At 34.3% G+C, this 15,912-nt stretch overlaps 1 protein-coding gene across 1 annotated transcript in view; it reads right to left on the minus strand.

The window, feature by feature from the left end:
- Positions 1-15,912, minus strand: part of LOC111060126 (ralA-binding protein 1) — a 73,387-nt gene that overhangs the window by 34,529 nt on the left and 22,946 nt on the right. The window lies entirely within an intron of this gene.

A 15,912-nucleotide genomic window follows, 5' to 3' on the forward strand; every position in this document is an offset into this window, starting at 1 on the left:
GTAAGCTAGAGACTTGATAATGTGATTTGTTTTGTTGAATTGTTATGAATTGCAGTTTTCCCACTGAAAACCTGTCAAATCATGATTATCTATTGGATACAAATCTATCAATATTCTAAATTTTGATTGAACTATAGTATAAATTTGAAAATGGACAGTTTTGGGCGAAAGCCTGTTCTGTCTTCTCATATAAGTGTATTAATTGCACATTGCTAAAAAAAATAAATAAATATTGTACCTATTACAATATAAAATGAAAAAATATGACACACAACTCATTGAATTAATCCTGACTTGTGTATAGTTCATAAAAAACATGAGAAATTACTTATTTCACTTAAATAAAGTATGACCCATGGAGAATTAATACTAAATACTTGACAAGATAAAGAAATCATCATTCAGCAATGAATGTAATTATAATTAATTATAATGTACTGAATTATGCGTGTGTACATAATCATGGAGAGAAGATATCACATGGTATAGAGCGTTTATGTTCCAATTTTCAATGATAACTCAAGCCGATAGTCATAGTAATTCTTTTTCGTGAAGCTATGTGATGCTGTTAGTCTCCTATACTGTGTCGTTCTTAAATTCTCACCCCAAAAAAACAGTAATAATATACAGTAGTCAACAGTAATCGGCTTGAAATTTCAACTTAAACAACCTACATCATGGGATATCTTCTTATGCTATCTTTTCTCCATGACAATGTAATTAATGGAAGAAATTTATTTAATCACAAGGAAAATCTACAGATTGAAATAAATTGAAAGTTGCATTTCTTCAAATGCTAGTTGATGAATAATTATTATTAAACGAAAATCCCAATAAAATGGTGTAAATCACCCCGTAGACTTCTGCTACTGCAAATATTGACAACAGGGACAACAGCTAGATGAAAATTTGCTGCTATCCAGAGATTCTCAGTTTGATGTAAGGGTAAGCATTCCTGACCGGCAATTAGGAGGTACTGGGTTCGGTTCTCGGGCTGACCAATTTTTGAATAGTAGCGCTCATCGAATTTCCTTCTAGCTGTTTACCCCGTTGTCAATATTTGCAGTAGCAGAAGTCTTCGGGGTTATTTACAACATTTAATTGGAATTTCGTTTAATAATAATTATTTATGGTTATATTTATTATCATGGAACTTCAATACTGTAGTGAGCCCCTCCGACTGGAGAACTCGCTCTTTAACTGTTATAGGCTAATAATTTTGAAATCTGCAACTTTCAATTATATGTGAATCATTAGAATTGTATATTTTCCTGACAATAATTTTTGTATAGTAGCGCTCATCGAATTTCCATCTAGCTGTTTACCCAGTTGTCAATATTTGCAGTAGCAGAAGTCTTCGGGGTGATTTACAGCATTTAATTGGGATTTTCGTTAATTAATAATTACACAAGAAAAATGTTGAATGAAAAGTGGAAGAAACTTGTATTCCTATTCAATTTGCAAGGTGATATAAGACCAACGCATAACCTCAAAAGATAAGGAAACAACTGAGCGAAGTGAGGACTAAGATTCAAGTCGACAGTTTGCAATTTCTCTTGATGTTTGAATGTTTAAATTTTTGAATGTTTAAATGTCTAAATGTTGCGCATTTACTTCGAAACGGTAATGGATTTTCATGAGATTTGACAGGTATATTCCTTTTTTAATTGCGCGTCGACGTATATACAAGGTTTTTGGAAATTTTGCATTTCAAGGATAATATAGAAGGAAAAAGGAGCCTCCTTCATACGCCAATATTAGAGTAAGAATCAGACTATAGAATATTATTCATCATAAATCAGCTGACAAGTGATTACACAGATGTGTGGAGAAGCCAGTCTATTGCTGTATTTCCATAAGGTCTATAGTTTCAATCAGGTACTTGTGGATGAGAATACTGCGTGAGGTCTACTGTTAACAGAACTACTAGTAATAATTACACAAGAAAAATGTTGAGTGAAAAGTGGAAGAAACTTGTATTCCTATCAAATTTGCAAGGTGATAAGACCAACACATAACCTCAAAAGATAAGGCAACAACTGACTCAGAAAAGTGAACAAATACTTCAAACAGATTAACAGATATTAACTACTTACTCACTTATCTTTTTCACCGAAATTTTCCGTTTTTTCTTGTGATTGCCACGAATACACAACATTCTTGAGTGATCCGTATTGATTGCAATAAGAAAACACTGGCAATCAACACACGTTCAGTTAAGTCTGACGTGTACGTTCTTCTAATCGGCCGTTTTATGAATGAAAAACAGTCACTGTTTTACAACTACTGTCACTCACTTCAAACTGTCACCGTTCCCTATAAGTAACACCATTCATACGATGCTTACTATAGTGATGTCCACGTTATAATGGCAGTGTTTGATTAGCCATGGTATTGCTATCCTTGTCTATCATTCAACAAAGCAGATAGCGCTATCTCTTTCTCGCTGTGCCCTATTGCCAGATCGTCTTTAAACAATGTAGAATTAATGAATAACTAACAAAATATTCATCTCAAATGAAAACTCATTATTGAAAAATGTAAATTATTGCTTATTAAAATATAATTGATTATTTCAAACGAGAATGAACAGTTAATATTACATCAATAAACCTGTATCTATAGAAGGCATTGACAAGACAGAGAACCGGCAACGTTTTTCTCCTATCTTTCTCCACTGCTATTATAACGTGGACCTCACTATACAGAGTGTCCCACGAAAGGTGTAACAGCCGAACATTAAATTTGCAACACAAAATGTCCAGTAAAATTTTCTTATATCGACCTTAGTTTTCGAGATATATAGATTTTTCGATATTTTTGATAAAAGTTGATAACTAGGAAACTATCAGTCAAAATCAAATTCTGAGGATATGGTTGGAAAGAGGAAGAAATTTCCAATAAGATTCATATAATTTGTTCCTTTATTTCACGTTTTTGAACTTTTTATGAGGGTTCAAACTGTTTGAAGTTCGGCTTTGAACTCAACGAATGTAATTTTTTCAACTTTGAACGCTCATAAAAAGTTCAAAAACGCTAAATCAAGAAACAAATTATATGAATCTTATTGGAAATTTCTTCCTCTTTCCAACCATATCCTCAGAATTCGATTTTGACAGATAGTTTTATAGTTTTTGACGTTTCTCAAAAATATAGAAACATCTATATATCTCGAAAACTAAGGTCGATATGAGAACATTTTACTGGATATTTTTTGTTGCAAATTTAATGTAGAATCTATGGTTTTCGGCTGTTACACCTTTCGTGGGACACCCTGTATAATGATATTCACTCAGAACTTTGGGCATTGGTTAAATGGAAAGCGTTGAGACGTTATTAGCTGACAGTTTGAAGAAGCAGTGAATACACACTCTACAGTGAGGTCCACGTTATAATGGCAGTGGAGAAAGATAGGAGAACAACGTTGCCGATCCTCTGTCTTGTCAATTATGAAGTACATAATTACTTCACTATATATATAAAAGCGAAATGGCACTCACTCACTGACTGACTGACTCACTGACTCACTCACTCACTCACTCACTCGCAGAACTAAAAATCTACCGGACCAAAAACGTTCAAATTTGGTAGGTATGTTCAGTTGGCCCTTTAGAGGCGCACTAAGAAATCTTTTGGCAATATTTTAACTCGAAGGGTGGTTTTTAAAGGTTTAAAGTTCGTCTTTTAGCATGTATATTCTTCTTATTCTCTCAATTATAATCGAAAAATGTCCTTACCATATGTTAATATGGAACTATAATTTAGAGAGAGTACCTCTTCGAAACAGTTGTTAACTGGTAACTAAATTAATAATTTTGTCAGGTTGGCATTAAGTTGAGTTGACTTTGTTAGGTTGGTACCAAGTTGAAGATTGAAATGCATTTATCGCGGAAAAATTGATTGGGCACTGCTACTTCAATCAGAGCCATATCTGGGAATATTATATTACTAGCCGTCAGGCTCGCTTCGCTCGCCATATCTGTTTAGCCAGGCGTTTAGTCTTGACCTCCGAGTGGATCGTCCTAACATATGATCGTCCTACAAATGAAAAATGATCTCATTCTTGGACGATCCAGTCGGGGGTCCAGGGGGCGGAGCCCCCTGGCTAGACGGATATGGCGAGCGAAGCGAGCCTAACGGCTAGTCATAGATAAAAGAGATAGCACAATAAATTATCTCATGGTATAAGGCGTTTATTTTCTAATTTTCAATGTTAACTCAAGCCGATAGTCCTATAGTGAAGACCACGCGTTATAATGGCAGTGGAGAAAGATAGGAGAACAACGTTGCCGATCCTCTGTCTTGTCAATGACTTCTTGTCAATAGACGGTAGCTATTGATGTAACATTAGCTGTTCATTCTCGTTTAATATAATCAATTATATTTTATCAAGCAAGGAAAATTTCATAATGAATTTTCATAATATTAAGATAAATATTTTGTTGATTAATTATTAATTCTACATTGTTGACCGAGCGAAGTGAGGTCTAAGATTCAAGTCGACGGTTTGGCATTTCTCTTAATGTTTAAATGTTTTTATGTTGCGCATTTACGGCGAAACGCGGTAATAGATATTCATGAAATTTGACAGGTATGTTCCTTTTTTAATTGCGCGTCTACGTATATACAAGGTTTTTGAAAATTTTGCATTTCAAGGATAATATAAAAGGATAAAGGAGCCTCCTTCATACGCCAATATTAGAGTAAAAATCAGACTACAGAATTATTCATCATAAATCAGCTGTCTAGTGGACTATAATACTACCCGTTCAAAAACATCGAACATCTTGAAAATGTATCTTTCCATTAACGTTAGTAGACAGTTGACTATAATACTACCCGTTCAAAAACATCGAACATATTGAAAATGTATCTTTCCATTAACGTTAGTAGACATTTGACTATAATACTACCCGTTCAAAAACATCGAACATCTTGAAAATTGTATCTTTCCATCAACGTTGTAGACAGTTGCAGCCAGACCTGATAACAGCGCTCACACTCACATTCCGGGACGATACGTCACGGTACGATATAGGACAGAAAGGTCTGTTTATTTAGGATTTTTTCTAGAAATTTTTAATTCAAATTCAAATCATTTATTTGCCATACAATAAATACATATTCAAAACATAATAAAAGAAAATACTCAACTTTATAATCAAAAGTATAATTGATAAATTATTTCTTAATTTTTGACAAAACATAACAACAAGTCAATGTAACTCACTGAGCGCGAGGTCTACTGTTCACAGAACTTCTAGTTGAAAGACGATCCGGCAACAGATAAAAGCGAGAAAGGGATAGCGCTATCCGCTTTGTTGAATGATAGACAAGGATAGCAATACCTTTGCAAATCAAACACTGTCATTATAATGTGAACCTCACTATACAACTGAAGCCTTACTACTTACAGAGAGAAGTTAGCAAACAATAATAGCTCACGCAACGCATCGTTAAACACTCACTTCTTTGACGATAGCTGAAAGAGCTTATCAAGTCACAGTAAGTCAAGAGCTTAACATAAAACAATCACTCCACTGAGTTGTACCGAGGTACTTACTAGGTCGACTCATAAATGCTTAGCATACTAAAATCACTGCTGATAATATTAATTAATGGCAGGTAACCCGTGCTGTGCAAGATCTAATAAAAATTTTACCTACTCTCAAGCAAATTATAACAACCTGGAGAAGTGACGATTTTTTTTCAATTCAATTCAATTTATTTCACCAAAAGCAGTACAAAGATGTGACAATCAGAAAAAAAATCTGGTGTGGCGCACTCACACAACTTTCTTTGCCGTTATGAAAATTGGTCACGTGACGCTAGTGTTCCCGCGCATCTCAAGTCTACTATTCAAAGATTTGAGCCAGCTGGTGACAGGGCAATAAGGCTGGAGACACACATGAGGTCTGCTATCTCTTCATAGTGAATGATTTAATAGAATCAACAATAATTTGCAATTGAATAATCACATTTTCTCAAATTTAAAGCTTATTTTCAATTTTAGGTGAAAATGTTACTGAACATTAATTGTAGAGATTTTCATGCTCAATCTACTCCACTTGATTTTCATTGTTTCAATTGTATCTGAAGCCTGATAATTGGGAATCTAATTTCATTTTCATGCTCAATCTACTCCACTTGATTTTCATTGTTTCAATTGTATCTGAAGCCTGATAATTGGGAATCTGCATTGATGGGGCGGAGCTCCTGAAATTTTTACAGATATGGGACTTGTGGCAGTTGATAGAGCTTATCGATGACTATTTTGGGTATGAATTTGATCAAAATCGTTGGAGCCGTTTCCGAGAAAATCACGAAAAACCCTGTTTTTGACAACAATTTCGCCATTTTAGCCGCCATCTTGAATTGCATTTGATCGAAATTGTTCGTGTCGGATCCTTATAGTGAAAGGACCTTGAGTTCCAAATTTCAAGTCATTCCGTTAATTGGGAGATGAGATATCGTGTACACAGACGCACATACACTCATACACACACACACACACACAACACACACACACACACACACCACACACACACACACACACACACACACATACAGACCAATACCCAAAAACCAGTTTTTTGGACTCAGGGGACCTTGAAACGTATAGAAATTTAGAAATTGGGGTACCTTAATTTTTTCGGAAAGCAATACTTTCCTTACCTATGGTAATAGGACAAGGAAAGTAAAAAAGGAGCCTATTATATTAAGCGAGCAATTTCTGTACATCTGTATAAATTTGGTTATTTATATTTATTTATGGTTATTTATGTCCAACGGATCTCGAAAACGGCTCTAACGATTTTCACGAAATTTGGAACATAGTAGGTTTATGATAGAAAATTCGATTGCACTAGGTCTCATCCCTGGAAAAACTCGCTGAAGGACATGAAAAGGATAATATATATTCATCCTTGGAAAAACAGATGATAATTTCGTCGTCTGTCGATAACAGAAGATGCGTGTGACTGTTTGGAAGATCAGTGTAATCAATCAGCTTACCGTATCTCGCGAGAAATATAGACATTTTAAAAGATTAAAACTTTTCTGTTTTCAAATATTTGGACTGAAAATTGGGCCTGAATTCAAGTGTATGGAACATAACCTACTTTTTGGACCATTTATAGAGTATAAATCAAAATTCGGGGAAGAAACAGCTTTGGGCTGTGCCAGTTAGTCCTCCCCCTATCATTTTGAAGAATTGTATTCTGTTTATCAATAAATAAATAACGAGCAGAGCTCGGTGCCCCGATATTAGTTATTTATTATCCTGCCAAAATTACGTGGATTATTTTCGTCAAGGTGGAAAAATCCCCAGAAAAAATAAGTTTGATCAATCTCGAACCCGCAAACATTCATTCATGAGTCACGCGTGCTACCAATTAGGCCAGGGATTCACTTGAAGAAACCTCTGTTTGGTTGGGTGTTTGTTGTTGCATAAACTTTGAATCACAAGTGGAATAAAATTGTTTTTTCCTCCACCTACTGTCTAAAGTACTTACTTTACTCCCTGAAACCTAATACTAAAGTGTCACTTTTTCGCTCTCGGTAGTGAAAAACAGAAAAACTCCCTAGGGAGTAAAAGTGACTCCATTTAAATAACATGGGGAGAATCTCTATTTTGAAACTTACATTGTAATAGACCTAAGCTCAGATGAGAAAGCATAATAGAGGTGTCTGTCATTGAGTCAACTGAATTCAATACCACAACCAGAAATTTGATTAACTCATGAAATATATGTTTGTATGATAATTATTATATTCTTAATATTAGTAGACGATAAAAATTTATACAATTTTTAAAATATTTTATTCTATTCAAAATACCAGCCAACAAATATTTTTGATCTGCAATTCAAATCTGAACCGCGTGATCTGGAGTCAGCCATTTTTGGTAGCTGCTCAGCTGATATAATTGTTACAACTTTTGCCGATAGATAGCGCAATCGGCAGTGCCAATCAGACGACCGGTTTTAAGGTTTTAGATTTAGGTTATGTTGTTAGGAATCATTGTCACCAATACGTAAGTTATTAGAATGATTTTATTTGCAGTTTCTATAAAAAAATGTAGATGGAGGAAAAATGTTGTGTACATCAAGAGCGAAAAATACTTTTTCTCCCTCAGGAACATTGCTGCCCTCGGCTTCGCCTCGGGCTTCAAACTTTTTCCCACAGGGAGAAAAAGTCGTACTTTTCACTCTAGATATACACATAACTATTATTATTGAATTAAAATTGATCGACAAATAAAACTGAGAAAAGCCTATAGGCCTATCCATCATCAGTAAATTAAGAATCTTTATGTGAAATTGCAAGTGAACTCCGATCCTTGTATTTTATAAATATTTCATATTTTTAATATGTGAATATTTCCTAATTTAGTTATAATAATGTTAAATATTTCCTTTATGTTTTGTTTTGAAGCATCTAAATTTGATAAACTACTATGTGAAAATACTTGAGGACCAAAAACCCAAATACTGAGGACAGCAACCACATACAAAAACATAAACTCAATTTTAAAAATTCAAAAAACAGCTATTAGAGTAATTGTAAAATTGAATTATAATCAGTCAACAAAAGAACATTTCCCACTTTAAGGATAATGACAGTGTATAGCCAGCCTTTACGTGTTTGAAACAATTTTATGTGTTAAGAAAGACCCTGACAAAGCTCCAAAACTAGGACACTAGAAACTAGAAAACTAGGTCATGAATATCAAACAAGAAACAGGGATAAGTTATTCTTAGACAGACATAGTCTGGAGTTTTATAAAAAGAAGCCTTCCTACATTGGGGCAAAATTTTACTATTGTTTGCCCCCCGAAATTCAAGAGGAGGAAAACTACATTAAATTTAAAAATAGACTAAAAGATTTCTTAACAAAAAAAGCCCTTTACAGTGTTGAGGAATTCTATACAACATAATTTCTTGCTTGTTTATTGTATTATTTCATAATATTCTGTGATAAAGTATGAGTTGTTTATTATTTTATTGTATGTGATTTTATGTGATTCATGTGATTGTATGTATTATTTTATTCAATGTACTATATATGTTTATTATTTGAATAAAAATATTTGAATTGAATTGAACATTTTGTGAAGTGAACAACTACAAGACTTAACCTATTTCGGAATATGTGTAACCTTATCTGAATTTGGGAGAGGAATAGCACAAGGTTACCTTATTTTACCTCTCCCTATTATTTTGATAATGTACTTATTGTATAAATAAATGAATGAATGAATGAATCAGTTCATTCATTTATTCATAAATGATAATGCATTACTTTATAAATATTATATACTAATTGACTGGTTAATTAAAAAAAACAGTTTAGCCTACTTATCGAGTATTCTGAATTGAGAGTAAACCATTTTCATCTACAATATGAAAAAGAACTGGGTTATAGATGTAGGGGATAGGAAATACACGATTGACGACGCATCATCACGTCTGAACTACTCAACTGATCAACTTGAAATTTTACATACTTGCAGGTAACCCGTGCTTCGCAAGGGTCTATTTTAGAAATTGACGTAATGAAATCTAGAAGAATTGAAAATAGGCCTATAATAATCCTCGGTTGATTAAGAATCTATAAGCAGCATTTCAAGTAAATCAGTCCAGTAATTCAGACGTGATGATGCGTCAAACATAATTTACCTATCCTCTACACGTTTTTAAGCCAGTTCTTTCCTTTATTATAGTATAGAAGATAATAGATGGTTGGATGATCATTGTTATTTTACTAAAAGATAGAATAAGTTGAATAGTTTCCCTTTCAGAGGAAGTTTTGACAACCCACAAAACTCATTCTTCATTAAATTTGAAGATATATGAAAATGTGCATATGACCTTATTTTTTCGCTCAGCTTGCCAAAATACCCCTCATTCCAATATTAAAATTTTCGACTGACTGTACAGTGAGCCAGTCATTCTAATTTCGACCATATGATTTGGTGATTTTTTTATGAAATCGTATGTACCATTAATGGAATTTGAACATTAATTCTGAAAATCAGTCTGGCAATCTGGCGGCAGCAGCCGAACGAAACAGTCGCTTCTTATCGTTTCGATTAGAAATACGGATGAAACAGTGAAAGTGAGATAGGAGCCTTCTGACTGTGCTGCATAACCAAAGAGTGATTTCGAAAACAACGGTTTATTGTGTGTAAATACAGGAATTTCAATTATATACCTATTTGTGGGATCTTAAAAGTATATATTATCACAATGTCGGTGTGCGGGAAGTGCCAGCAAACAGTAGTTAGGGCGGAGAAGGATAAAATAGAGTGTAATAGATGCGCTACTCTTTTTCACGGAAAGTGTGTGGATTTAACAGCTACTGAGATTCAGTTGCTGAGTAAAAAACCTTGGTCATGTGTGGATTGCGAGAAGGATTTTCGTTTAGCTCGTGCAAGCGATTTTTCAACTCCAGTTAGGGTGACTGATAATGTGATGAATAGTTTGTCTGTTTCTGAACTGACTGTTGATTCTTTGAATAAAATTCTCGCGAAGTTCAAAGACGACATACTGGCTGGTCAAGACAGGATTTACAATGAACTTTCGGCATCAGTGAGGGAGTGTAAGGATAAGTTAACTGAGTTTGGCAATGTTTTGCGTACACAGGACGATCTTATTAGAACACAAAATGAAGTCATTCAACAACTGCGAACGGAAAATGAGCTCTTGAAAAATAAGGTAATTGACTTGGATGCTCGTGTCGATGACCAGGAGCAATACTCGCGGCGAAACACGCTTGAGATTTTCGGTATTCCCGAGTCTCGGGGTGAGAACGTGGAGGGGTTGGTCTTGGACGTGTGTAAGGAGCTGGGATTGAACTTCAGTGCTGATGCAATAAGCGTTGCGCATCGCTTGAAAAAATTCGGTAACCAGCGTTCGGCGGGTATTATTGTAAAGTTTGTGCGGAGGAAGGATGCAGATGAACTTTTAAAAAAGCGCAAGGAGAAGCGTAATTTGGCGGCGCAAAATATTGGGTTTCCTGGAGACAAAAGCCCAATATTCATAGATCAATCATTATCTCCGGGACGTCGTAAATTGTTTGCGGCGGCAAGGAAAGTCAGGACACAAAAAAAACTTCGCTATGTGTGGGTCGACCGATCAGGGGTAATCAAATTGAGAGCGACCGAAACTAGCAAGGTGGTCTCCATAAAAACCGAACAAGATCTAAGTGTGTTTGAATCTGACAAATAGAAAAAGACGTCTTATAGATGATTTAGTTCATATTTCAAATTTGTCATTAGTTTACGGAGTGGAATGTTTTTATTTTGTTGTAGGTATGCTTTTTTAATGCCGTATACACAGCATTTTATATATATAATAGTAAAAATACTATAGTAACACGCGAATGAACTCACATCTCCTTTTCTTTATAGTATATTGTAAGATCTAGTCGAGCAATTTCTTTTATTTTTTGTCCGTTATGTACCATGCTTATCCTTTCTTTTATGTACTGTAAATTTCGCAATCAATATTCATGTTAGCCTAATAATAATATGAATATAATTTATTCACTGCAGCTGATAATAAACTGTACTACTGAAGGCAATCAGGTGGGAGGATACACCGTTATACTTATTGCTTGAGTCGATGATAGATAGAGGTGCTCATTGTTGTATATTTCATTTCTATCTCTGTAGATTGATAGCAGCTGTTGAATTAGAGGGAGAATAGTGAGCTCTAAAATAATCATGACTGATATTCTTATCGTTACAGTGGCATTCCATTCCATCTGAACCGAGCTCGTAAACAAGCGTTTAATTCTTTTCTAAATGAGCTGTAAACGGTATTATTTCATAGGGCAGCACAGCTTAGTTGCTTCTATTTTGTTTTGTTTCTCTTGTTGTTTATTAAATTTCATATATTTTTTTTAAAGTAGTTTTACATTATTCATATAGTTATATTAGTTTTGTTATCTATTATACAGATAGGAGTAGTATACTTATGATTAGGAACGAAAGAGAACTAGATAATCTTAATAATGTTGTTTGTCAGGAATATGATAGTTTCTCTAGTTTCAATAATTTTTTTCAAGGTGGTGATGACAATCCAAGAATTTTTCATGTTAATATTAGAAGCTACAACAATAATTTTGATGATTTAATGGTAGGAATGAGTAGCTTAAAAGAGAGTTTCGATCTTATAATTTTAACAGAAACTTGGCTAAGTGAGGATGATATAGGACAAAACTTGGATGGTTATGATGTGATAAGGACACAGAAGAAGGTCAACCGAAATGATGGTGTTCTTATTTATGCGAAGAAGTCTCTTGCGGCGGTAGGCCGTGATTTAGAAATAGGAGGAGTCATAGCAATTGATTTGAATTTTAAATACCACAATAAACCTTATAATATAATCGCGGCCTATAGAACTCATGAATCATACGTTTATACATTTATTGACGAACTGAAACTTTATTTTGCTCAACTGAATAATACATCTAAGTCCATCATTTTTATAGGAGATATAAATATAGACATATTACAGAGGGACGCCAAATCAGAACTCTACCTTGACACATTGTATGATGCTGGATTTATGTCCTGCATTGATAAGCCCACTAGAGTATCCACAATTACAGGTAGTAGCACGTGTCTTGATCACATATTTATCAAACAGTCAAGTAATGGCTTTAGGCCTATCCATACCGGTATTCTCCGGGTTGATATAACTGACCATTTCGGAATTGCAATTGAGATTATCACAAATGAGCAGACAAAGTTAATTCAGGACAAGGTAAATTTTTTCATTAATAAACAATGTTTAATAGCTGAATTGGAAAGGCAAAGTTGGGAGAGTGTAACTAATGTTCATGATGTTAATCAGTCCGCGAGCAGCTTTCTTGATATCATTGCGAACGCCATAGATAATTCGAAAAAAATATTGAAAAAGCCTAATGCGAAAAGTAAGCGACTCAAGCCTTGGATAACTCAAGATTTGGTTCGTTTGATAAGAGAGAGAGATAAATTAGGAAAACAGTTAAGAAGGCAACCTACTGATGTTCAATTGCAAAGAAAATTTAAGGACTTTAGAAATGAGTTACATACTTTGATAAGGACAGCCAAAAAAGATTATTACCGAAGTAGGATAAATGAAAGTAAGAATGATCCGAAATTTTTCTGGCAAACAGTTAATGAAATAGCAGGCAGGATAAATACAAAAGATTCATTTCCTTTTGAAGGTTTCTCGAATGATTTAGATATTAGCGGAACAACAGACATAAGAGAGGCAGTTGCTGATAAATTTAATAAATATTTTTCTTCAATTGGAGGTGTTCTGGCAGATAAAATCAGAGAAAGAATAGGCGATCCAATAGATGATTTTGATCAGAACTATGTATGTAATTCTCAATTCATCCTACAGCCTGTAACCGATGACGATATAACACAGATTGCAAATGAACTGAGGGGTGGATCAGCTCCAGGACATGATAATATATCAGCAAATTTCCTGAAGAATAATATTAGTCTATTCATTGTTCCCTTGAGACACATTTTCAATTTAAGTCTTAGTACTGGTGTTTTTCCTGATGTTTTTAAAGTGGCTAAGGTTTTCCCACTATACAAGGGAGGTAATAAATCTGAATTGGGCAACTTCAGACCAATCTCTTTGCTCAGTGTATTTTCAAAAATATTGGAAAAAATAGTCAAAAACCAGCTTACCAAATTCTTAATGGAGGAGGCAATTTTGTCAGATAGACAGTTTGGGTTTAGAACGGATAGGAATGTGTCGGATGCCTTTTTTAGGTTGAATGAGGAGATCAATATGAACTTTGAATGTAACCAGCGAAGCTTACTAATTTTCATGGACCTTGCTAAGGCATTTGACACGGATGATAGGACAATATTGCTTAGGAAGTTGTATTCATATGGAATTTGCGGTGAGTCTCATGATTGGTTCAAGTCATACCTGAGCAATAGGAAACAGTTTATCCAAATTGATGATGTGGATAGTAGCCTGGAAACAATCAGGTATGGAGTAGTTCAAGGAAGCACATTGGGGCCTCTCCTATTTTTGTTGTACATAAATGATCTGTCGAGAGTAAGATTACAAGGTAGCCTGTATATGTTTGCTGACGATACTGCATTGTTGCTGTTGGGTAGAAATGTTGAAGAGGTTTACAATAAGGCTCGTAGTGACCTTGAGAAACTAAAAGATTGGTTCGATAAAAATATAATGACCCTTAATGTTAATAAAACAAAGTTTATGGACTTAAAATTGAGGAATAGGACAGATGATGGCTCAAATAGTATTGTATTACATAGTTGCAATATTCAACAGGGGGGTTTTTGCATCTGTCCATCTATTGAAAAAGTAGGCACATATAAATATCTTGGGGTAATATTTGATGACAGAATGAATTGGTCCTCTCACATTTCATACATTAAAAGCAAAATTCGTAAAGCAATATTTCTGTTTCATGGGCTTAAGAATATACTTAATGTACAGGAGCTTAGGAATGTATATTTTGCATATGTACAATCAATGTTACAGTGGGGAATAATTGCGTGGGGGGATGCTATAAAACTGTTCTTGAGCCTTTAAAAGTTTCTCAAAATTCTATCTTGAGGGTCGCATTGCAGAGAGGTCCCAGATGTTCCACTAAGGAATTATATGAGGACTTTAAAGTGTTTAATGTAAGGCAGCTATTTGTGAGATCTGCCTTGATTTACATGCACTCTCACCATAACGAAATTTTCAACAATACAATAGATCATAGATACCCCACCAGAGCATCACATATAAACAATATACAGACTCCAAGATTAAATAAAACATATTCAACAACTAATATTCAGTACCTGTCACACATAATACTTAGAAACATACCTGACTATCTTAAAACTTTTCAAAATTACAGATCAGGCCAGTATAAGCGACTTGTTGAGAGGTGGTTAATTGTAAGTGACCAGGAGGAGTCTGAACGCGTGCTGCTCTCTGTATATAGGTAGGGAATGTGGAACTTGGTGATCTTGTCTGTGGTCCTTCGAAATCCAAGTCCCATAGTGCTTATTATTATTTTTTTTTTGTAGCCAGTGTAGTCCACTGTTATAGTATTACATGTTCTTGATTGGATTGTCCATCGTCATCACCATCTTTCATTCTAAGTTTGGAAAATTCTTTATAACTTAGTATTTAATTGCATTGCTATAGTGTATCTACCTTTTAGTTTTACTAACTTTTAGTCATTAATTATAACTGGCTGTTTCTGCAGCCAATTATTTGTTTTTCTGCCTATAATATCAACATTTACTCATATCTTTTTTTTTTCAATCTGTATTTTTCTCAACTTAGTTTAATATAATATCAATTTTTCATAATTTAGTTTATCGATTTTGAATTCAGCGAATTACGCCAGGCCCTCACAAACACAGGCTTTTGCCTACATGTGAGTCTCTCATAACGTAAGGGTATATATAAATGTACTGTAACTGTACTGTATTATTTGTAAATTGTGAGAATAAATTTGATTTGATTTGATTTGAAAATCTAGAAGGAAAATTGAAATTTGGGCTTCCAGGTGCACGAGATTGATATTTTTAGAATCTATGTGCAAAATTTGGAGATCTAAATCATTCCCGTTTTTCCGGTATGCAATCCACAAGTTGACATGTTCTGATGCGAACAAACGAACACACGAACAAACACAACCTTACTCTCTCTTATTATATAGATGGGTTCTTAATTTACCGAGAATGGTTATAGGCCTATTTTCAGTTCTTCAAGACTTTGGTACGTCAAATTTTCAATTCGTCATGCTTCCAGTTTGTTACATTTTGGTAGAGAGTGGTCATAGATAAAATAGTGTATTCAACTGTTTTATCTTCTACCCTCTTATTTTTCCTCTATATCTATAAAAAGGAATATAGGCGCT

Source organism: Nilaparvata lugens, chromosome 3 (genome assembly GCF_014356525.2).
Source record: "Nilaparvata lugens isolate BPH chromosome 3, ASM1435652v1, whole genome shotgun sequence".
NCBI classification, from domain to species: domain Eukaryota; kingdom Metazoa; phylum Arthropoda; class Insecta; order Hemiptera; family Delphacidae; genus Nilaparvata; species Nilaparvata lugens.